Below are 24,404 nucleotides of genomic sequence, written 5' to 3' on the forward strand. Positions count from 1 at the left end.
ATTACATAGTAATGCAATATTCCTCCTATTTTTAAATTTCTGTCAAAAATTTCAATACAATGAGGTATGAAAAATTTACTCAGGCCAAAAGTTAATATTTAATTTTTGCAGTTTTGGAATACTGGATTTTTATATTAGCAGAACATACAGAGTTATATTTAACACATCCTTAAATTTCTTTGATGTTATTGACAATATCCAAGAATTTTTTTCCTTCCAAATGTGTCCCTTTCCTTGGCTAAAAAATATAACAGCCTATACTTAAACTTAACTTTTGAATTAAAATGGAAATCTTTATGTAAATGTGTCCCTCCAAAATCAAGAATTTAATAGAATAACATTTTAGAAAGACATTAATATACTGTTTTGGGACAACTTTTCCCCAACTATAATATGAAGCAGTATATATGTATATAAAGCAAAAAATAAGATAATTTTGAGTTTGAAGAGATATTGCAGATATTTTACACTGCCTCCTTAATTGTAACAGATTTCAGAGACTTAAAAGGGCTTGACCAATGTTATACAGATAATATGATGCAACAATCATTGTACTTAGGTACCCTCACAACAAATCTAGTGCTTTTGGCAGAGTATCATAAAAACACAAAATATGATTTTAATTTTGAGTCATCCATGAATAGTCATTAAAAATTCTTTTTGATATATATATATATGAATATATCTACCATATAAACATTTTAAAATATATAAACATATTTTATTTGTATATTTTAAATATACTAATAGAATAATAACCTGTCATACCCAATCCCATGATTTTTATAATTTAAAAAAAGTAAAGCTTCTGAGAATATATTCCTAAGAGTGAATGATTTTATAAGTTAAGAAATTAAAAGATGATTCTTATGCTCTTTTGTGAATATGAAATATAATATGAATTTATTGTCAGACTATCCAGATTATAAATGAATTTGAGAATCAAAAGGGCCGTATGCAGCCAGTAGCCTAACTTCACACAAAGGAATTGCCATTATAACATATTTGAAAATCAAACTGTTTTCTTTATGCCATTTCAATTAAATAAGAATTTAAGTGGTTATTATGTGACATAAATATGAAAGATACAGTATTTTTTATTTTACTCTTTCTAATGTATAAACACTTTTTAGTACATTTTCTGTTATATTTCTAACAATCTATTTGCATGAGGAAATATGATATGGGTTTGTGTACTATGGTCATATAATATTCATGAGTATATACATACTTACATAGGTTTAGAAACAGATATATACATTCAAATGCAACTGTATATACATATATACATATATACATATATGTGAGTATATGTGTATATATACTCTGAATTTGAAACAAAGGATTCTTACAAGGTGTTAAGTCAGTGGAATTGAGAGAAACAATGGTTATCTAGTTTAGACTGGTTCAGTATGATTGATTTAATCTTACAACAAATAATGATTTCCTAGTGATATACTGATTGGTTTATACTCAAGGTAGAGCATATAAGCTAGGAGCCTCAGCCAGGATTAATTGGGAGAAGCTCTTAGAGGCACAGAAGACAAGTGCACTAGAAGCTTTCCGAGGCTGTGACAGATTCCTTTCATTGTCCACCTTTGTGGTGGCTTGAGGCTGAAGTACAAACTCTTGGACTCAGAGAGATTCATTCACTTCATCTCACACTGGTGAGAGGTCCATTAGGATCATTAGGGCCATTAGGATCTGACTCAATTTCTAAAGAAACACTTTATACATATAAGTTAATACATCTGGCTTTAGGAAATAATCTAAGTTATAGAATTAGGAAAAATAAGAAAGTGCAGGAGGAGGAAGATCCAGATAAACTAGTTGAAAAGGATGAAAAATCAGATTAAGAATGGAGTTCTTATCTGTACTATGGGGTACAATTCTGAGTGTGGTGCTTCACAGCAGGAGCCATTAGGACATTCCCTATCTCATGACCCTCCCCCCTCAATTAACCCTTGATGAGTAGAGGGAGAAGAAGGAAGGGGAGAGACAGTGACACAATCAGCATCACCTATGAAAGAGGCCTATGACAAGATTACAAAAGGCACTGGTTAAAGCTACAAGAGAAGGACAGGATCTATCTGATTTAATAAATGCATACCCTGTGATTGAAGGGCTTGATTCTTCAGATCAACAAAGGAGAAGATAACTCCTTTTAACCTGGAAAAAAACTAAGGATTTCAAAAAGGGTTGCATTCTTCATGGGGCTACATCATCTTATGTTAAGATGTTACTGGAGAATTTGGCTTATGAAATCTTAACCCTTAGTGATTGGGAATCTATAGCAAGGACATATTTAGAACCTGGACAAAACTTTTTGTGGTTTTCAGAGTATAATGAACTTTGCAGGATACAAGCCCAACAAAATAGGCAAACTGTAGTTAATATACAAATCACCTTTGACCAACTAGAAGGTAAAGGTTAGTATGCAGATGATTTAGCGCAGATTAATTACCCTATAGCAGTGTATGGGCAAATTGCTGCTGCTGCTGCTATAAAAGCCTGGAATTCCCTCCCAGGAAAAGATGGACGTAAAGCCTTCCCAAACATAGAAGAATGTCTCAATGAATCTTTTGCTGATTTTGTGGGACTTCCACAGACAGCTGTCACAAGACATTGGAGACAATGAAGCTACAAGAATTACAATAAGAAAACTAGCTAAGGAAATTGCTAATAATGTGTGTAGAAGAATAATATGGGGACTACACAAAGATGCTTCTTTAGAGAAGAGCATAAGGTGCTGTGCCACAGTAGGCACAAATGCTTATTATACCCTGATTATGATGAACATGGGAAGACAGGGTCCTTCTTGGCAAGGGACTTCTAGAGAGACTCACTGATCCTTTCAGTGTGGAAAAGTAGGGCATCTGAGACCTCAATGTAGGTAAAGAGATAGAGTGAGAGGACAGGGTGAGAGAAGACCTAAAACCCTATGTCCAAAATGCCACAAGGGCTTCCACTGGACCTCAGACTATAGATTGACCCAGGGAAATGTGAGGCAGAGCCCAACTCCAGGGTCCCAAACAAAAAACAAGTGGGGTATGATGGCAGCCAAGTTTACACCCAGAGAGTCTTTAGAAGTTCATTACCCTGATATCAATCAGCCAAAAAGCCATCAGATGAAAGAAAGGGATTGCAATTGGAGAGAATATAGCCTTTTTAACCCAACAGAAGGGCAGTGTCTAATGCAAGCAGCTCTAATGTAATTACCAACTGATGAGGAGAGATTTAGAAAGTGGTAAATAGAAGGGACTAGATAGGTTAATTGCTCGGGAGAAAGAGTTTGCTTGTATTTCTATAGATAGAGAAGGAATCAGATGGGTGTCCATGAGCTGTATTCACCTTATCCATCAGAAAGAGTCAGAAAAAGAGAAGAAAGCTCACAACAAAAGAGAAGACCTAAGAAACATTTGACACTTAAAGAGCATGGCTGATAATGAAACTGTTATAGAACTTCAAAACCCACAGGAATCATTGGATTTCCTGAGATAAAAAAAAAAAAAAAAAAAATTGTTGATGAGACTGTTGCAGAACTTCAGAACTCACAGGAATCATTGGATTTCCTGAGATTAAAAAAAATGTTGATGAGACTGTTGCAGAACTTCAGAACCAACAGGAATCATTGGATTCTCTGAGACATGATAAAACTATTGCAGGACTTCAAAACTCGCAGGAATCATTGTATTCCCTACACACATGAAGTAATGGACAATAGATTGGTTTTGGACTATTTCTAGGACTTATGGACATGTATAATTCCTTATGTTGATTCATCTTATTTTTTATTAGCCTGTGTTACTATGTGCTTATATAATTTATGCAATTATGTAATACATGTTGATTATGTATACTTGTTTCAAATGAGACCCTTCAGAAACCCACTAATCTGATTTGATTTTGTGTTTTTATCTTCGTTCCTGAGACATCAGTAAGGGCATGATCACCTCCTTTTATTGTGTTTTTACCCGTTTTTTGAGGAGTTAGGGAAGGCATGATCACTTCCTTTTGGGTGCTCTCACCTCCTTGAGAAGTTAGGGAGGTCATGACCACCTATGTTCTAAAACAAAAGAAAGCAGGAGAACTCTGAACTTGAAACAAAGGATTCTTACAAGGTACTGTCAGTGGAATTGATAGAGACAATGGTTATCTAGTTTAGCATGATTCAGTGTGATTGATTTAATCTTACAATAATGGTTTCCTAGTGATATAATGGTTAGTTTATACTCAGTGTAGAGCATAAAAGTTAAGAGCCTTAGCCAGGATTCATTTGGAGAGATTCCAAGGGCAGAGAAGACAGGTCTTGGAACCAAAGAGAGAGATAGATATCTAAGAAAGCTAACCAGGCCCCAGGAAAGAAGATAAGACTTTGAAAGAGATAGTAAAGGATTTAGACTTTAATCCCTGGCTACTTGTGTGGTGATTACTGAACTGAAAGGAAGGCTGCTCCCAGAAATCCCAAGGAAACCAAATAAGAGAACTTTACATATAATATATATATGCACATTCATGTGTATGTAATATTTACATTCTCCCACAGAATCATTCTCACTTTGTCATTTCAATTATGCGTTCAGGTGAATGACTTTTGAATGGGATTCATCCCCAAACAAGTGCAGAATGAATATTCTATATTCATTCTACTTGGCTCAATAATTTTTTCACTTCAGTACACTAGAAATTATTTTGCTTAAAGCGATTTAAATTTTGATGAATATCTTGATCTTTACCAAAAAGTGGGAGAGAGGGGATAAAAGTCACTGGGTATACAAACAAACCATGTAGCAGGCAATTGTTTGTTACCAGAAAAAAAAAAAAAGAATTTTAAGTACCAGACACTGACACATGCACACTTGAAAAAAATGAAAGATTCAGTTATTTAATTTATAACTATTGTTTTAATTTGTTAGAAGGATATTTAAAGCTAACCAAAACAAAAGAAAATTTGCCTGACTGTTAAATAGGCATTTTATTTTCACCTTTTGTTTTAGGCATAATTCTAAATCAGAATGCCTTCAGTTCTGTTTTGATGTAGTAAGAAAATGAAGCTCTTATAAGGCAGGACATACTTTACAAAAAGGAGATTTTTAATATTAAATATGAATCTAATAGTACTTACCTTCTCTGTAGGGGGGATTTCTTCATCTCCATCTCATGTACAGTAAAATAGATATAGGTTTGTGCTTGTCTATGTAAGAACAGCCTTATTTTTTATGTTCTCATGACTGCCTGGGGAATAGATAGAGATTTAGGGCCAGCTCTCCTCTAATGAACTTTCAAAAGTAGCTAGAAACAGTATTGAAGCATATATAGCTAAAGAGGAAGAGGGAGCAAGGAGGTAGGCCTTAACTTATTATAAGACTTCACGGAAAATATCTCTTCTGATTCTATAGACAATAAAGTTTCAATCATTCAAAAGGAATACAGAGATAATTTTATTTGTGAAATTGCATACTACTGGGATTTTTGTGGTTTTTTTGCAAAATGAAAATGTTTTATAATTTATTTTTAATCAAATTTTTCTTATAGTATATTAACTTAAAAGTTGCACAATTTCTTTTGCTACATGGACATTTTTGGATTATTTGATCAGCAGAATTCTAAATTATTTTTATTTTAATTTTTGTGGTGCAGTAAGTTATTGCTTACACTGTTATAATTAGGAAAAGAAATATAAAAAAAAAATTATACAGTGGTACAGAAAAGTTTCCTTTTTCAACACTGAATTATAAGGACTCTAAAATAGGGATCTGTTTTATTTTCTGTTTGTTTCATTTTGTGTTTTATTTCCAAAATTTTTCTTTCACTAAGTTTTTGAGAAAGGTGCTAAGAATGAAAGCCAGAAGTAGGAAATAAGTGAGAGAAAAAGCAGCTTCTAGCCATACACATGTCCCCCAAAAGAATGCCAGTGCCGGGGTTTGGTAATAAATGTTTCATTGTCAACTATTTAATTGATCACATAATAATATTTTATAATAATATGGGATTTTGAATATTTAAAAGTATCACATTTATTATTTGATTTAATTCTCATAACTATAAAGTAGATATGAAAGGTATCATTTAATAAGATATTTATATAGTGAAGTACGTTTGCAAAGTAATTTCCACTTTATTTCATTTAATCTATTTTAATAGACCCACACCTAACATCACATACCAGAATAATATCTAAATGGGTTCATTATTTAGACATAAAGAGTGATATAAGCAAATTAGAAGAACATAGTAAAGTTTACCTCTCAGATCTATAGAGAAGGAAAAAAATTGTGTACAAAGAAGAACTAGAACTTATAATTGAACACTGGATAGATAATTTTGATTATATTAAGTTATAAAAAAACTAATGCAGATTAAATCAGCAGGGAAGCAATAAATTAGAAAATCATTTTTACATTTAAGGGCTCTTTATCAGGCCTGATTTCTAGCATATATAGAGAACTGACTCAAATTTATAAGAATCCAAGCTTTTCTCCACTTGACAAAGGATATGAACAGACAATTTTCAGATGAATAAACTAAAACTATTTCTACTTATATGAGAAGGTGTTCTAAATCACTATTGATCAGATAAATGCAAATTGAGGCAACTATGAGTTACTACTATACCCCTCTCAGATTGGCTAAATTGACAAAAAAAGATAAGGACAAATGTTGGAGGAAATGTGGGAAAACTGGGACAAATACATTAAATTGAGTGTGAATGGATTCACCCATTCTGGAGAGCAATTTGGAACTATGTTCCAAAGTTATCAAACTGTGCATACCCTTTGGCCCAGCAGTGTTTCTAATGGGCCTGTATCCAAAAGAGTTCTTAAAGGAAAGAAAGGGACTCACATATGCAAAAATGTCTGTGGTAACCCTTTTTATAGAGGCAAGAAACTGAAAACTGAGTGGATGGTCATCAGTTGGAGAATGGCTGAATAAGATATGATATATGAATGTTATAGAATATTATTGTTTTATAAGAAACGATAAGAAGGATAATTTTAAAAAGGCCTGGGGAGATGTATATGAACTGATGCTAAGTGAAATGAGCAGAACCAGGAAATCATTTTACACAACATCAATATTATACAATGATCAATTCTGATGAAAGTTACTCTTTCCAACAGTGAGATGATTGATGCCAGTTCCAATAGTCTTGTGATGAAGAGAGGCATCTATACCCATAGAGAGCATTGTAGAAACTGAATGTGGATCACAACATGACATTCTCATTCTTTTTGTTATTTGCATTTTGTTTTCTTACCCATTTACTTTCTTTTTTTTAATCTGAGTTCTCTTGTGCAGCTAGAGAATTGTATAAATATGTTTATACATGTTGTATTTAACATATATTTTAATGTGTTTAACATATATTGAATTGCTTGCCATCTAAGGGAGGGGATGGGGAGAAGGAAGAGAAAATCTCAAACCAAGGTTATGCAAGGGTCAATGTTGTCAAATTATCCATGCATATGTTTTGAAAAAAAAAAGTTTATTATCATGTGTGGAAGAATGGATTCTACATTGTACAAGTTTCTTACCAAAAAAAAAAAAAGAAGAAAAGAAAATGGACATTTGTTTTAAACAATCAAAATATGAAAAAGAAGAAATGGCTTCCTCAAATATATTAATTATGGTAATGTTATCAAATATTTCAAAAGCAATTAGTAGCATTTAGATTGCTGCTAACAAGAGAAAAAAATGATCTGACTTTTTGCAATCTCTATAGCAAACTTAAAAAACAAAACAAAACAACAACAACAAAAAAAATGAATGGTTTATCTTGTTTTTGGCACAATCTAAGTCTTATACTGTTTTAAAATAGGAAGCCTTCATATAGATTCTAAATATCATTGGCAACCATAAAATTATTTAGAGATTCATAATGCCTTGTAGAAACCTAGTGGTTTAATTACTATTAACCATTATTACTAAAATTAATTAGCCTCTTTTAATAAATAATTTCAAATGGTATTGATTTATCTATATTTTAAAATAAGTTTTAATAATTTTCTATTTTAACATTATCTTCATTTCTGAAGTTTCTTATACCTAAAAATACTCTATATCATATTAAAAATGTTTAATCAAAACTGTTTTATAAAGGAATTACATAGAAAAATATATGCTATATTTTTGTGCGGAGGAACATTTCATTATCTTTTTTTCTAAGAGTTTTTTTTTTGATTTTTTAATTATTCAGAATTTATCTTTATTTTAGTGTTTTTTTCTTTTTTAATAGCTCTTTAGTGATATCTTTGTTTTTTTAAATGTTTTCATAAATTTCTCTAGTATCTTTCTTCCTAGTATCTTTCATACATTTAATGAAGGATCAATTCTAATATTACAAGAACTAGTTAGGAAAATAGACAAAGAAAGTATCCTACTATATTCCTTTTATGACACAAATATGACAATGATACCTAAATCCAGAAGAAACAAAGCAGAGAAAAAAATTATAGACCAACTTCTTTAAAGATTAATGGTGCAAAAATGTTAAATGAAATATTAGTAAGGAGATAACTACATATGAGGAATCATACAGTATAATCATATATGATTTATACCATGAATACATAAGGTTGATTCAGCATAAAAAAACTATCTGTATAATTTACCACATCAATACCAACAGAAATAATTTGATTATCTCAACAAATGCAAAAACATTGACAAATACCACAACCATTTTTATTAAAAATACTTGAAAACACAAGAATAGATGAATAATTAAAGCTCCATTAAAATGATAAGACTTAAAACAGCTGAAAAAACCTAAGTCTATCAGAGTTGATCATCACATAATCTTGCTGTTACTATGTATAATGTTCTTCTAGTTCTGCTCACTTCACTTAGAATCAGTTCATATAAGTCTTTCCAGGCTTTTCTGAAATCAACCTGCTCATCATTTCTTTTAAGACAATAACATTACATTCATATACCATGATTTATTCAGCCATTCCCCAAGTGATGAGCATCCATTCAATTTCCAATTCCATTTCAAATTTCAATCCTTATTGCACTATGAAAAAAAAAAGTTACATGTAGGTCTTTCCCCATCTTTTATGATCTCTCTGAGATCCAGTAGTGATATTGCTGAAAGAATGGGTATGCCTTTATGATCCTATAATAATAATAATAATAATAATAATAACAATAATAATAATAATAATAATAATAATAATAATAATAATAATAGTTCCAAATTGCTTTCCAGAGAGGTTGGAGCAGGTCACAGCTCCACTAACAATGCATTATTGTGCCACATCCTATCCATAGTTTTTCCACATTTTCTCTAACATTTATCATTATCTTTTCCTGTCTTCTTCACCAACTTGATAGCTATGATATAGCTATATATATGTAATTAGATAAATAGGCAAAATATCTGTATGAATATCTATCAACTATTTATATAAATATATTTACATGCAAATACATATATATGTGAATATGTTATCCATGGATGTTTTAATCTAGAGATAGAGATATGTTTTATATATATATATGGAAAAAGAGAATAGCAAAGAGAGAAGGAGAGGAGAGAAATCTCTTTATATATACATATAGAAGTAGATACTAATAAAGAAAAGAAAACTTCTCTGTGGACTATGATCTCTTCATTCAAATTCGTGCAACTGAATGATGCAAGAAGGTATTACTAAGTTTGAATCATCTCTGCTAGGTGATCATTTTGAATTTTGAAAAATGTAGCTCTGTAACTTGCATTCTTTCAAAACTATGACAAGCTGGGGTTGGGGCTCATATGTGTTGCATAAGAGGTTTTTCCAAAATTGTCACAGATTAAGAGAGGTAGCATTCTAGGGGGCATTATAAGTTTTCTAAATTCCAAAATATATCATGGGATTTTGTTGAAATCACTCTTAATTCTCTTGCCTTTATGGAAAGTCCTGGTTGCTTCATTGTTAGAAATAACTCTAGAAATAGGAAATTTATAAAGAAAAGTAAGATTGTGCCAAATTTAAGGTCAGATATTTGAGGTCAAATTTTATAGATCTTGAGATCAAATTGTAGGATTTGAGGTCATATATAAACATATAACATTAAAATACTGTAATCTTTGAGAATGCATGATGTCACATCTGGCCAGACACAAAGAATACTTTTGTAAGTAGGAAGGCCTTATAGAGCAGATATTAACATCCTAAATTTAGTATAAAGTTTGCAAGGTCAAGGAGGCAGATCTATGTTATTAACTTAGTCACACACATATTCTAGGGTCTACACTTTGCTAAATTTACTCCAAACTAAGGTTGAGATGGACACAAATTGTTCCATATAATTAACTTAATAGAATGTGATCTGCTCCTGGGGATTAGGCATCCTTTCCTGAGAAGTAAAACTCATAATCTACCTCTTAATTTATGACTTTTTGAAAGTGCTCAAAGAGATATTTATTTATCTGATTTCTATAGTTTCATGTATTTCCCATTTCTTCCTTTCTATAACTTTTCCCTTGGCTGAATTATGTTCATATGTCTGCATTATATTATATTGATTTCTAGTGTGCTTTTATTTGTATTGATTACTTCAAGAGGAAGTAATTTTTGTCATTTCCTTGATCTTTATGTCAACCTATTTGCTGATTTCTAGTTATTTTTTTCTTATTGATTATATCCAGCATAAGAATGGTAAGAAAATAAGAATTTGTATAGCATCTAAAATGTACTAGATGTGATACTAAATGCTTTTTTTTTTTTTTTTTTACAAACAGATCATTTAATCTTCAAATAACCTTATTAGGTAGGTGCCATTATTACCTGCATTTTATAATTCAGGACCTCTAAGGCAAAGAGAGTATATGACTTCCCCAGAGTCATATAACCAGGAATGTCTGATGCTGGATATTCATAGTCTTCTATTCACTGCATCCTAATTGCAAAAATATATTTATATATATTTATCCAATACAGTTAGTCAATGGAAAATAATTTATTAAATAGTTACTTTATGCCAAGTACCATGCTAAGAATTCAAAGAAAGAAAAAGTCAGAACAAAGCAATGAAAATCTTCAAGTAGTATTCTAATGGTGGAAGACAGAATCCAAATAAATAGATACATGAAAGATGTATAGAATAGATAAAGGTAATCTGAATGAGGGAAACATTAATGAGGTATGGAGGGAGATTAGCAAAGGCCTCTTGCAGATGAAATTTGAGTTGTATTGAATTAAGTCAAAGAATCTTAAAAGATAGAGTTGAATAGGCAGAACATATAAACAATGAAGGATAATCAGTCAAGAGATCTTGCTAAATCAGTCATGCCATTGTAAAAATGTGTGTCATTTTTATAATAACAACTTTTAAGATTTAAAAAAAAAATAAATTAGGCAATTCTCTCAGGCCAACAGTGATATATATTTGAACTGCTTTTCTGAAGTTCCCGAAAATTAATTTATATTATCATTATTTGTGCATGTGGACAAATATAAACTTATATGTATGTGCCTATATAAACACACACACATACATATATATATATATATACATATATACTTACACGCATCACATACAAATATACACATTTATATGCATACATGCATAATTACATACCCACATGTATACACACAAAACACACATATGCAATACCTGTTTACATATATATTTGTTTATATATACATAATGTAAGCACACATATATGCAAAATTACCTTTACTGTAAAATGACCTATATATGTAAGCTTCATGGATGGGGTCAGCTTAAACTGGGTATTTCACAATGTGGTTATAAAATATATGTGCCAAATAAAATATTTGTTGAAATGATTGAAGCTAAAATGATAGGATGCCACTTAGAAATATATATATATATGTGTGTGTGTGTGTGCACATATATACACATATATGCACATATATGTATATATACACACATGCATATGCATGGTTATGCATGTATACATACATGCATACCTGTGTGTATCTCACTAGAAGAGACTGAAGAAGTTAACCAGACCTACACCATTGTTTTACAGGTGAGGAAACTGAGAGTTAAATAAATTTCTCAAGGTCACATAAAAAGTAAATAGAAACTTCAGTATTTGAACGAAAACTCTTCAACTCCAATTCAAACATTCTTTCTTCTGGTGTTACCTGGGGAAAGTCACTTAACACTTTGACTCAGTTTCCTCATCTATAAAATCATCTGGAGAAGAAAATAGCAAACCACTCCAGAATCTTTGCCAAGAAAACCTCAACTGGAGTCATGAAGAGTTGGATATGACAGAAAAATGACTAACAAATCTCAGTCTGACAATGGTCCAAATTTTTTTTATTCTTATGAAAGTTTGCATGCCCTGAAAAGTTATATCTGTATGAAGTTACTAAAATAGAGGGTTTTTTTCCTCATGTTGAAATTAAACCTTGCAGGGAGCTATCAACAAATGAATCTTAGTTGTCCCTAGGTTGTAGACCTTTGTTTTCAAAGAAGAACAGAATGGCATCACCATGTTATAGTTGAGTTACAGTGTGCCCAACTGTAGCTGATCAGAGAATATGCGCTCAAAATGTTTTGTCACAATTCAGACAGCAATAATCCCTATGAACATTTGGGATGGCTTCTCTAACTTTGTGTATCACAAGTTTCTTCTGAGCTACTTCAAGTCTGCTTTGTTCTTAGAGCACAACAATTTCTCTGATGAGGATATACCATACTCGAAAGTCCTGTGGCAGTCACCCATGTCATACAATCAATCAGATGTAAAGTTTTAAGAGATACCTTGAAAGTGTCCTTGTATCACTTCCTGCTCTGTATGAGTTCTCCATAAAATAATCTTTTGTGCAAGCATACTTTTGGCATTCAAACAATATGGTCTGCCCAATGAAGTTGTGCTCTCTGCAATAGAATTGGAATGCTTGGCAATTTAATTTAAGAAATAACCTTGGTGCCTGGTATCTTACCCTGTTAGGTGATTTTCAGAATCTTCTTAAGGCAATTCAGATGGAAGTGATTCAGTTACCTGGCAGTTAGCAGAATAGCCAGGTAATGCTGTGACCCTAAAGGCCCGAGATCCTGAGTTCAAATTAGATCTCTGGTGTGATTTTTTTCACCATTCTCTTGTTCCTCACCACTTGCATCTTCCTTGAAGAAGCTATTGTTTCAAACTATCCCAACATAACCATTTTTTATATATGCACATATTATAATGGAACAACATTATTCAGTTGCTGTAATCCTATCTGGTTTTACTCAATCATAAGATCATGAATGACAAGAAAGTCTACTCCAAAGTAAGCAATTCCTTATTGACAGAAAATAATTCAAATGTTGTTCAAATATCATTCTTTCAAAGAAGCAACAATTTAGAAAATTGAAGGTGGAAATTGTCTTATGAGTTTTTATTGTTACTTGCCATTTATGCTCTTTTTCAAAGGACAGAAAAATTGTTTCCTTGTGTAAAAAACATGAGAAGACAGTATATTATGTGGAAAAATAAACATGTCATTTGAGATGTTGGAAAGAACATTGAGTTCTTCAAATTGTTTCATGTAGCAAATCTAAGTAAATAGATGATGCTTCTTTCTTCTTTTATGTGGTAAATGGACTTTTCTAATTTGGAGTTTCTAAAGTATTTTATTTGTGACAACATCTAATTCAAGCACAATTGGGGCATAAAATTTGTAGCCAAAATTAATACAATCAATCCCTGAAGAATATATATATATATATATATATATATATATATATATATATATATACATATATATATATATATACATATATATATATATGTATATATATATATACACATATGTATGTATATATACACATATGTATGTATATATATATTGCATAATGTGATATAAGCTAGCATTTTGTTTTCTTGTCTCCATTTTGTACTTTGATTTTCAGTTAGTCTTATTACATCTTATCTCATATTATAATAGCAGAAATTAATGGGATAAAAGTATTCCATTCAAAGACAAATTATCATTTCATTGATCTACTTCAGTGAGTCCAAATTCCCTGTGCTCCCATTAAAAGGTTTAAAGCAGTAGAAAAGTGCTAGTTAATGAAAATTGTGCTTTCTTTCTTAGACTATAAAATTTTCATTTATTCTTTCCCTAATACTCTTGTGTAAATGCAGTAATTCTGAAGACTTTTGGTATCGTGTGATACATATTTTGGTATTGTTGCATGTCTGTATTTCTTCCATAATACTTTAATTTTGTGGTTCAGTGAGCAAAACAAAGTGTTATTCTGGAGGACTTACTTGTACTTAAAATAGTCAGGGTTTTGCTGCCTGCTGAAACAGTCAATCTTTTCTCTTGATGAGGTTGTCCAGCCTTAAAACTCTCTTTGTCAAATTAAGTTAGGCTCTAATGCAAATAGTCTCCAAAGTAGAAAAACAAAAACAAAAACACAAACAAAACAGCTGTATTCTTTTGAAATTAGACCTTTATATAATCTCAAACTTTAATATGTATTTGGTAAATGCATCTTAATTGCAAACCAATGTACATTTATTTTCACATTTGCATTTCCTTAGGTTTAAATATATACCTTTTAAAAATACATTAATGTATGAAAAGGTGCCCCAAATCACTATTGATCAGAGAAATGCAAATTAAGATAACTCTAAGATACCATTACACACCTCTTAGATTGGCTAAGATGACAGGGAAAGATAATGACAAATGTTGGAGGGTATGTAGGAAAACTGATACATTGTTGGTAAATTGTGAAAAGATCCAATCATTCTGGAGAGCAATTTGGAACTATGCTCAAAAAGTTATCAAACTGTGCATTTAAAATTTGGTATTTAATTTGTTTTTTTTTTAATATCTTTTTTAGTTGTAAGCCTAATTCATTGATCTTCACTTTCTCTATTTTATGCAAGTAAGTATTTAGAGACATACAAATTCCCCTTCTAACTACTTTGGCTGTATCCCATAAATTTTGGTTTATTGTCTCATTATTGTTATTCTCTTGGGTGAAGTTATTGATTGTGTCTATGATTTCCTGTTTCACCCATTCGATCTTTAGGATTAGATTATTTAGTTTCCAATTAATTTTTGGTCTGTTTTTCCCTGGACTTTTATTGCATGTGATTTTTATTGAATTTACTATTTGTACATTTCTTCATTTGACTTTGAGGGTTTTATGATGTAAAACATGGTCAGGTTTTTATATAGGTTCCATAAACCACCGAGAAAAAAGTGTATTCTTTTCTGTCTCCCTTCAATTTTCTTCACAGATCTATCATACCTATATTTTCTAAAATTCTATTTACCTCAACTTCTTTCTTTTTTATTTTGTGGTTCTGGTTTTATGAAAAGTCCAACACAATAAATAAACCTTTAGTTAATTTGATTAGTAAAAAGAAAGAGGAAAATCAAATTGTTAGTCTCAAAAATAAAAAGGGAGAACCATCCATCAATGAAGAGGACATTAGAGCAATTATTAGGAGTTACTTTGCCCAACTTTATGCCAATAAATTTGAAAAACTAAGTGAAATGGAGGAATACATACAAAAATATACATTGCCCAAGATTAACAGAGGAGGAAGTAAATTATGTAAATAGTCCCATTTTAGAAATAGAAATAAAACAAGCTATTAATCAACTCCCTAAGCAAAAATCTCCAGGAACAGATGGATTTACATGTGAATTCTACCAAACTTTTAAAGAACAATTAACTCCAGTACTATATAAATTATTTGAAAAAATAAGGAAGAAAAGACTCCTACCAAATTCCCTTTATGACAGACATGATACTGATATCTATATCAGGTAGGACAGAAACAGAGGGAAAAAAAAAATTATAGACCAATCTCCCTAATTAATATTGATGCAAAAATATTAAATAAAATTTTAGCAAAAAGATTTGCCTTTAGGAACCTCAGGGTTTGAGGTCTGCTCTTCTCTTTCTTTTAAAAGCTATGGTCAGAATTCTTTTTGCTTTTTTGCTCATTTTTTAAGGATTGAAGTATGCTCTTAAGGCAAAGGGGTGAGAGATGTTTTAATTTGCCCTGGGGCAGTTTTGCTGACTGGCTTCTGGTGCTGGGAAATAACAGGGTCACTGTGGCTCCCAATATGCCTTTTGTATTCGCTTTTGGATGTCTTACAGCAAATCTGCTAAACCACACACTTCCAACTAGGGCAGAGTAGCCTAAAAGCCTCACAATAAATTCCCCTAGTTTGTGCATGGTTCATTGCTTTGGTTCCCCACCCCAGCTCTTTGCCCTGAATTCCCACATTGCAGTCTGGGCTCAGACGATTTTTCTCTTGCCCAATTGATACATACCTGTTCTGAAGTTCTTCCAAAATATCTTCTTTTGGAAATGTGTTGTACTCCAAATATTTGTGGTTTATGTCACTCCAAATCCAGTTCAGAGGCTTAATCTGCTTTTGGTTTGAGAGATTGTTGAAGGAGGATATGTCTACTCTCTGCCATCTTGGCTCCACCTCTTTGAACCTTTCATTCTCAAGTAGTCCTTTTATTCAAGTAGATTTTAGTCCCAACCCTGTGAGGGTCTCTAGAAATTCCACTTTTAGGTATCCAATCAGAAAGACAAGTTATAATGCCAAATCCCTGAGCTTATATTTCTCCTATAAAGGATCCATTCCTGGTGTAGATCTTTGCTAAATCCCTTTTAGGGATAGATCCTTAATCCTTTCTCTTGCTAATCCCTTTTGGAGTTAGTCTGTTAAAATCCTCTATGGGTTTACCATATTAGGCATATTCCCTTTTATGGCATCTTCCTTGTGGTTAGTTGTCAGTTCTACTAGGAACTTGTCCTTACCTTGTTAGTTGTTAATAATCCATTGCTAAGTCTTGTGTGTTAATGCATATAATAAACCACTCCTTTGTACCTGTGATAGATGTATTGTCATGGTTATTCCATGTTGTGTACCGAATTTCTGTGATGTTATTTTTATATAATATTGTTTTTACAATTAATTGCTCTCCCGAATCTATTTTATATTTCCCACTCCAAATGCCTATTTACCTCTTCATTACCAGTCATGAATAGGAAATGGAAAAGTATATATATAAAATTTGCCTTTCATTTAAAAATTTTATTTTATATTTCTTAGGACTCAAAACTGATTCTAGATTTTTACAAAGGGGCATTTAAGCTGCAGCCTAATGACCCCAGCCTCTTTCTCTTTTTTAAAATAAAGTTTTATTGATCTTCTACTTTTATATATGACTTATTTTTTTCCCTCACTATCCCTTTCTCTTTCCTTCCCAGAGAGCCATTCCATGAAAGGAATATTATTTTAAGACATAACAAAAAGAAGAAAGAATCAGCATAATTGGTCAATTCATGGAAAAATTCTGAAAATATGTATACAATGTTATTCTTGTGGACATTCAACTTTTGCCAAAAGCTGGGTTATGAATAATGATGTTGGATGTGGTTGGCAGAGAGAAATTAAAGAATTGACAAAAATTATTTCCTGGGCAGGTAGGAAGAAGACTCTGATAAAGATTACTTTAATTCTGTGTTCTTACTTCCTGGAGATAATCCAGTCAGAAATCCATGTTATGCAAAGTTCCTGAGGCTAATTTTTCTTATAATATAGCTTATGGGCCATGACTTTACTATTGCTTTTCTTTGGAGCACTGTGCTTCATGGTGTTTTTTCCCTTTTCTCCTCACCTATATGGTCTCTTCTAACCCAATCATGTCTTGTGGTATCTCTCCTGACCCCACTTTTCCTTCCTTGTAGCTAGCTAACTCTATTGCAATGCTACTTCCTTTATAGGATCTGGCCTGCTAGCTAAGGGTATACCCCAACCTTATAGGATATTTCCTTTCTCCTTTTGAATGATAAATTCCATTAGGGAACTTGACCTTTCCATTGCTAATTATTAAAACCCCTATCTGTGCTCTCCCAACTTTATTTCATATTTACTATTTCTGGTGTCTATTGTTCCTTTTATATTATCTGTAACCTTTTCCTCTAAATAATTCTATCTTTTGCTAGAGAATGACCATTGTGAATTTTTCATAATACTGAATCCCAACTTTTGGTACTTCTTCTAAAGCTTATCATTTGGTACTTAAATAACATTTGGTGCTACATCAGTCCCATAAGCAGCATATTTTAATCTCTCTTGTACTTTGCTTTTAAGAAATAATTTTAACTAATAAATAATTTTTGAATTATGGGGTATATATGATTATTATGTCTTTTTACATTTTGCAATTATTATGTATATTGCTTTTGTAGTCCATGTTGACCTTTCCATGCTTTTCTGTATTCAGTCATCATTTCTTAAATCTCAGTAATATTTGATTGTAATCATTTACTTCAATTTGTTTACTCATTCCTTAACTGATAGTCTACTTAGTTTCTAATTCTTTGTCATTACAAAAAATATTGCTATAAATATTTTGGTATATATAGGAACTTTCTTCTCCTCAATTCACCACAGCCTCTTGAGAGAGATTTTCTTGTTATCAAATACTGCACACATACTTATTGATTTTGTAATGATTTGTCACATGTAATATCTAAGCACATTTGACATATGCCAAACTCAAATGATTACAGATTACTGAAATATAGCAAGTTCAAGAATAAAATATTGTTTAGATGATAAAATATGGTAAAGATCCAATTTCTGATCATATAAATCCAGAAATCCCCACATCATTTTGCAATCAGCACTACCCCAAGTGGTAAAAGCAAGAGGTAGATTTCTCATTGAGAACCTCAGAGTTTATAACTTTAATTATTGTTTCTACTCAGGTGAGGAACATGCAAACTATCAGGATGAGTATTGGAATCCTCATGAACAAACTACAAAACTGAATTAAATCAGTTTATAAGCCTAGATATTCTCCCTCCCTGTTCTGCACCCATGTTGTTTTAAAAGTTTAAACTTGAGCTAAATGTGTGGTGCTTACTAGACACATCTCTTTTGGGATTCATGTTTGAATGATATTTGTAATGGTAGATGGATAATCACTATTTTGAGATCCACAGTTGTGAGATGTTGGCAACACTTTGCAACTAAGAAATTCTTAGATGGTTAGGAAATCAGAATCACTTGAAAAGTTAATGAAGAAGACTTTCAGAAGGCAAATATTCAGAAGTTGATTTTGAAATGTAAACAATGACAAAGAGAAGAATTAAAGTAAGATATGAGTGAAAGCAAATGCATAGCAGGACCTGTAAGTCAAGTTATAATAGCTTAGCTGCAAATATGTTGTTATTATTCAATTGTTCAGTCATCCAGTTGTGTCTGATTATTCATGATTCCTCAGATCAGTAATATCTCCCATGGGGTTTTCTTCTCAAAGATACTAAAATTATTTGTCATTTCCTTCCTTAGTGTATTAAGACAAATGAAGGTTAAGTGATGATGCCTAGGGTTACACAACTAGTAAATACCTGGGCTCACATTTGAACTCAGTTCTTCCTGATTCTTCTCAATGTTATATGGGCCAGCAAGATGTATCAAGCATCCAATAGGTAATATCAAAACCATATTAACTTTCTCCTCTCACTTGGTCAAGTTGATATTTATTTCCTTCTCACCATTCTCAAATCTAGATGAGGTCCTGCTTGCCACCTGTCCCTTTCTATAATTTGTCCTTCACCTGTTTTTCTTCTTCCAAATTTCCTTTTTTTCTAATAAATTTCTCATTTCAACCTTTTAGTTTCTCTTCCTCTTCCATGAAGAGATTCACATTTTAATCCCCCCCCATTTTAATTATTATTTCTTCTTTGTGGACCATCAATTCTGCCACTGATTCTCATCTATATTATTCTTTTAAGGTTTTAACTTGCTGGAATGATTTTGGAATATCCTAAGAAAACATGGAAGCCACATAAATCTGTTTTATCAAGGTGGTTCATTTAATTTTTCCAGCAGTGCTTATTTAAAAATATTTTTAATCTTTTAAATGTATGAGACATAATCTTCCTGTTTGGTTGAATTATCTTCCCTATTGATGCATCTACTTGTGAGTTAGAGTTTAATTCAGTTTTCTTCTTCCTGAAATATAGTAGTTTTAATTTTAGTTGTCTCCCCCTCCTTATGTTTTATTATGCACTTTCTCATTCTTTACCATTTTATATTGTATTTAACTACAGAGGCTGGATTTAAAAATTATATCAGTCTATTTCTTTGTTTTTGTCAGATATGTTCACTATTCTAAGTAACTTCTGAGGAATATATTTATTTAATCCATTGATTTTGATCAAATATTTCTTGTAATGTAGAATCACTGATTTCTTTTTGATCTACTTTAATTTTTATTATCTCTTCTTTAGATAATGTTTAATACTGCTCAATCCATTTATTTCACTTCCAATCTATTTTTTTTCTTCAGACCTTTTATATTACATTTATCCCTACTTTATTTCTTTTTTGTATTCATGTATTCATTTTTTCCCCTTTCAGTTTCTTCATTTAGTTGTCACAGCTACTTTTTTGTTTGTCTCTGAATGTATTTGAAAGTAATATTGTCTTTGATTTTTTTTGTGTGTGTGTGTGTTTCTAGTTTTATTTCAAGAACTGTAGCTTCATATCAGGAGAAGTAATACCAACTGTTGTTCACTTTATAAAGTGATCGGTTTTATATCCCTTTGTGTAGGGCTTGCTTTCTTCCTTCAAAGACCCTGGATCTGGGATGTCTGATCTGAGAGTTGCTATTTTGCTAGTTATTCCCTACTGACACTTCCTGGGTTTTTCTAGGTCTACTTTGAATTTTTCTAGTAACTTCTATGTTCCTGCCCAGGTACAGAACCATTCCAGCTACATGGATCTCTGATCCATTTCTTGTTGTACTGCAACTGAATTTATTGATTGCTTCCTTTCCTTTTCACTTCAGGCTTCTGGTTGACCTGTTATATACTTTGAGATGGAAGAAATCACTTATTGTTGTTTCTCATTGCATGTCTTGATTGCTACTCAGTCTGGTGCAGGTGCTAAGTGCTAATGAGATAATAAGATATTAGATTCTTACTAAGTGCTAAATCGGCCCAATGTGGGGGGCTTGAACCCACGACCCTGGGATTAAGAGTCCCATGCTTTTCCAACTGAGCTAGCCAGGCTCTTACAAAAGGCAAAAACCATAAGAGAGAAAAAAGAGAAGAAAAAAAATGAACATAGTGTGTTCTCTTTCTGAAAGCAGATGCCTTTTTCTATCCAAAATTTATTCAGACTTCCTTATGTCATTGAACCACAGAGAAGAAACAAATATTTGATAATTGATTATTGCATAATTTTGCTGTTACTATGTAAAATGCATGCCTGGTTCTGCTTGTTTTGTTCAGCATCAGTTCAAGTAAATCTTTCTAGTCCTTTCTAAAATAGCTTGTCCATTGTTTTTTATAGAACAATAATAGTCCATCACTTTCATATACCATAATTTATTTAGCCATTGTCCAATTGATGGGCATCTACTCATTTTCTCATTTTTTGACAACACAAAAAGAGAGGTTCAAATATTTTTGTGCATGTGAGTCATTTTCCCTCCTTTATGATTTCCTTGGTATACAGACCCAGTAGTGGCACTGCTGGATCAAAAGATATTCACTGTTTTAAAACCTTCTGGGCATAGTTCCAAATTGGTCTCCAGAATAGTTGGATCACTTCACACCTTCACCAACAATGCATTAGCGCCCTACTTTCCCACATCCCTTACAATATTTATCATCTTTTCCTTTCATTTTGGTCAATCTGAGAGGTGTGAGGTGTTACTTCAGAGTTAATTTAATTTGCATTTCTCTAATCAATAGTGATTTAGAGTATTTTTCCTATGGCTATAGATGAATGTTAAATTTTTTAACAGATTTTTATTTATTTTTTTGATGTTTTTGAGAGGCAATTAGAGTTAAGTGACTTACCCAGGGTCACAAAAGCTAATAGTATTAAGTTTCTGAGATCACATTTGAACTCAGGTTCTCCTGATTCCAGGACTGGTCCTTTATCTACTGCACCATTTAACTGCTCCTATAGATGATTTTGAATTTGAATTCCATCTGAAAATTATCTATTCATAATCTTTAACCATTTATCAGTTGGAGGGTGACTTGTATTTTTAGAAATTTGACACTGTTTTTCATGTTGCTTCCTATGTTCTTCTAATCACAGACCTCCCAAAGGGCTTCAACTTCAGACATCTTTATTTCTCACTTTATACCATTTTAATTTTTTCTCAGCTCTAGTGAAATTATCTCCCATTGTTTTGCTGATAAATTTCAAGTCGGTATTTTGTTTTATATTTAGATCTTTGTTTAAAATAAGCATAAATATTAGAGAACTTTATGGTGATCTTGTTTTATAGTAATATAGTAAGAATGGACTAGATTTGTACTGAAATGACATAATTTACACACAATGGGTCAGGAAATAGTAAGAAAAGATTTAATTCCAGGTGATGTGTTTACTTACCTAAAATATTGAAATAAATTCTTGTTTTGAGCCAGAACTCTGAACTTGAAACAAATGATTCTTACAATGTACTAAGTCAGTGGAATTGGTAAAGACAATAGTTATTTAGCAAGGTTCGGTATGATTGATTTAATCCCACAAGGAGATGTTATGGGCCAGAACTTGAAACAATGTACTAAGTGGAATTGAGGAGACAGTGGTTAAATCTAGGTTAGCATTGATTTAATCCTACAACGAATAATGGTTTACTAGTGATATAAACGATTGGTTTATACCCAGTGTGGAACACATAAACTAGGAACCTTAGTCAGGATGGACATTCAGAAAAGCTAGAGGCAGAAGCTGGCAGAGGCAAAGGACTGGCAGCAGGAGCTCTAGCTCTCAGAACCAAGGAAAGAGATAGGCCTCTAAGAAAGCTAACTGGCCCCAGGAAAGGAGACAAGACTTTGAAAGAGACAATAAAGGATTTAAACTTTAACCCTTGACTGTACCTATGGTGATTACTGAACTGAAAGGAATGCTGCCTCCAGAGACTCCAAGAAAACCTCAACAGAGAATATTACATTTCAGAGAGAACAGTACAAATTCTAGATGTAACTTTTGAATACTTGTCAATATCTGAAAAACTGTAGGGATTGGAAGTTATGATGCAAAATAATTATGAAAGGGGAAAATGTTGTAGAAGTTTAAAATATGGGAAAAACTGTGGAGTCTGAATGTTTTACATCAGTAAAAATGACTTAGATTCCTTCCTAAATACTAGATTCTATTATGAAAAGTTTGCTTATAAATATTTAGAAAGAGAAGCAGTGATAAAAAAGAATTAAAATGTCTTCCTTCATACATATGGTCATGCCATACTATCTTTTCTTTTCTATCAGATTTGCTAGACTGGTAAATCCTGAAAATGATATAAATATAGCAACCTAAATATCAGAAATGCAGTTGAAAATATAGTTAATATAGTTAATGTTATTATATAATGTAGTTGATCTTTGATAAAGCTAGTTTCCCATTTTATATGAAGCTTCTTAACTCATGTAACCTTTTGTCTTCAAAGATAATAAACTCTGAAACTGCTTTGTCTTCTAAGTATCTTCTACTTTTATATTTCTGAAGTAACCCAATTAGAAACCTGAATTTTATTCTCATCATGACTTTTGGTTTTTAGTAATTTTTTTTTTTCCTCCATTACCCAACTTCGATTTTAATTTTGTTATTTTGCATCCTCTTTCACACCTGTCTCATTTTGATTTTTAGGTCACTGTGAACTAACTTTTTTAACCTTTGTACTTTCCATGACTTCTTAGTTAGCTCCTTGATATGCCAAGTAGTCCTTTATAGGACTTTCTTACTTTATTATTTTAATACACACATATGATTATTACGATCACATGCTTAATACTTTATAATGGTTTAGTTACAATTCTAAGATTAATTTCCCTGTAAATACATCATAGTTTATTTACCTAAAAGTTTTGTTATTTTTCTTTTTTTAAAACCAGGAAATATAATATGCTCCTGGTACATGTCACTGAATTATTTCTTACCCTAATGATTATATCCTATAAAAGTTTAGCAAAACGATACAGAACAAAGCAATCAAGGCTTTTCCCTTTCACATGGTTCCTCCTTTATTTACCTCAACAGTTGAGAACCTTGTGTCATATTTCTTAAAACAGTTGAAAGCATTAGCCAAGAACTCCCTATTATTCCTTCCTTTTAATGGCATACCATTTGGAGCATTCTGCTATATTCTCTTTCTTAACCCTTATCTCATAAGAAAAGGTGGCCATTCTATTTGTCAAGGCAAATATCCACAGGCATATATGATCTTATTTCTTCTGTTCTTCTGCAGCATATCATGCTTTCTCTCTCCCTTTATCCATCCTTTCTCAATATTCTTCAATCTTACTGTCAATATCCCTTTATTGGCTGCTTTTTTACTGCTTACAAAATTTCCTATATCTCCTAATAATCAAAAAACCCTTATTTGATACATTCTTTTTGTTAGTTATCATCCTTTATCACTTT

The sequence above is a fragment of the Sminthopsis crassicaudata genome, chromosome 4 (genome assembly GCF_048593235.1).
Source record: "Sminthopsis crassicaudata isolate SCR6 chromosome 4, ASM4859323v1, whole genome shotgun sequence".
In the NCBI taxonomy this organism is placed as follows: Eukaryota; Metazoa; Chordata; class Mammalia; order Dasyuromorphia; family Dasyuridae; genus Sminthopsis; species Sminthopsis crassicaudata.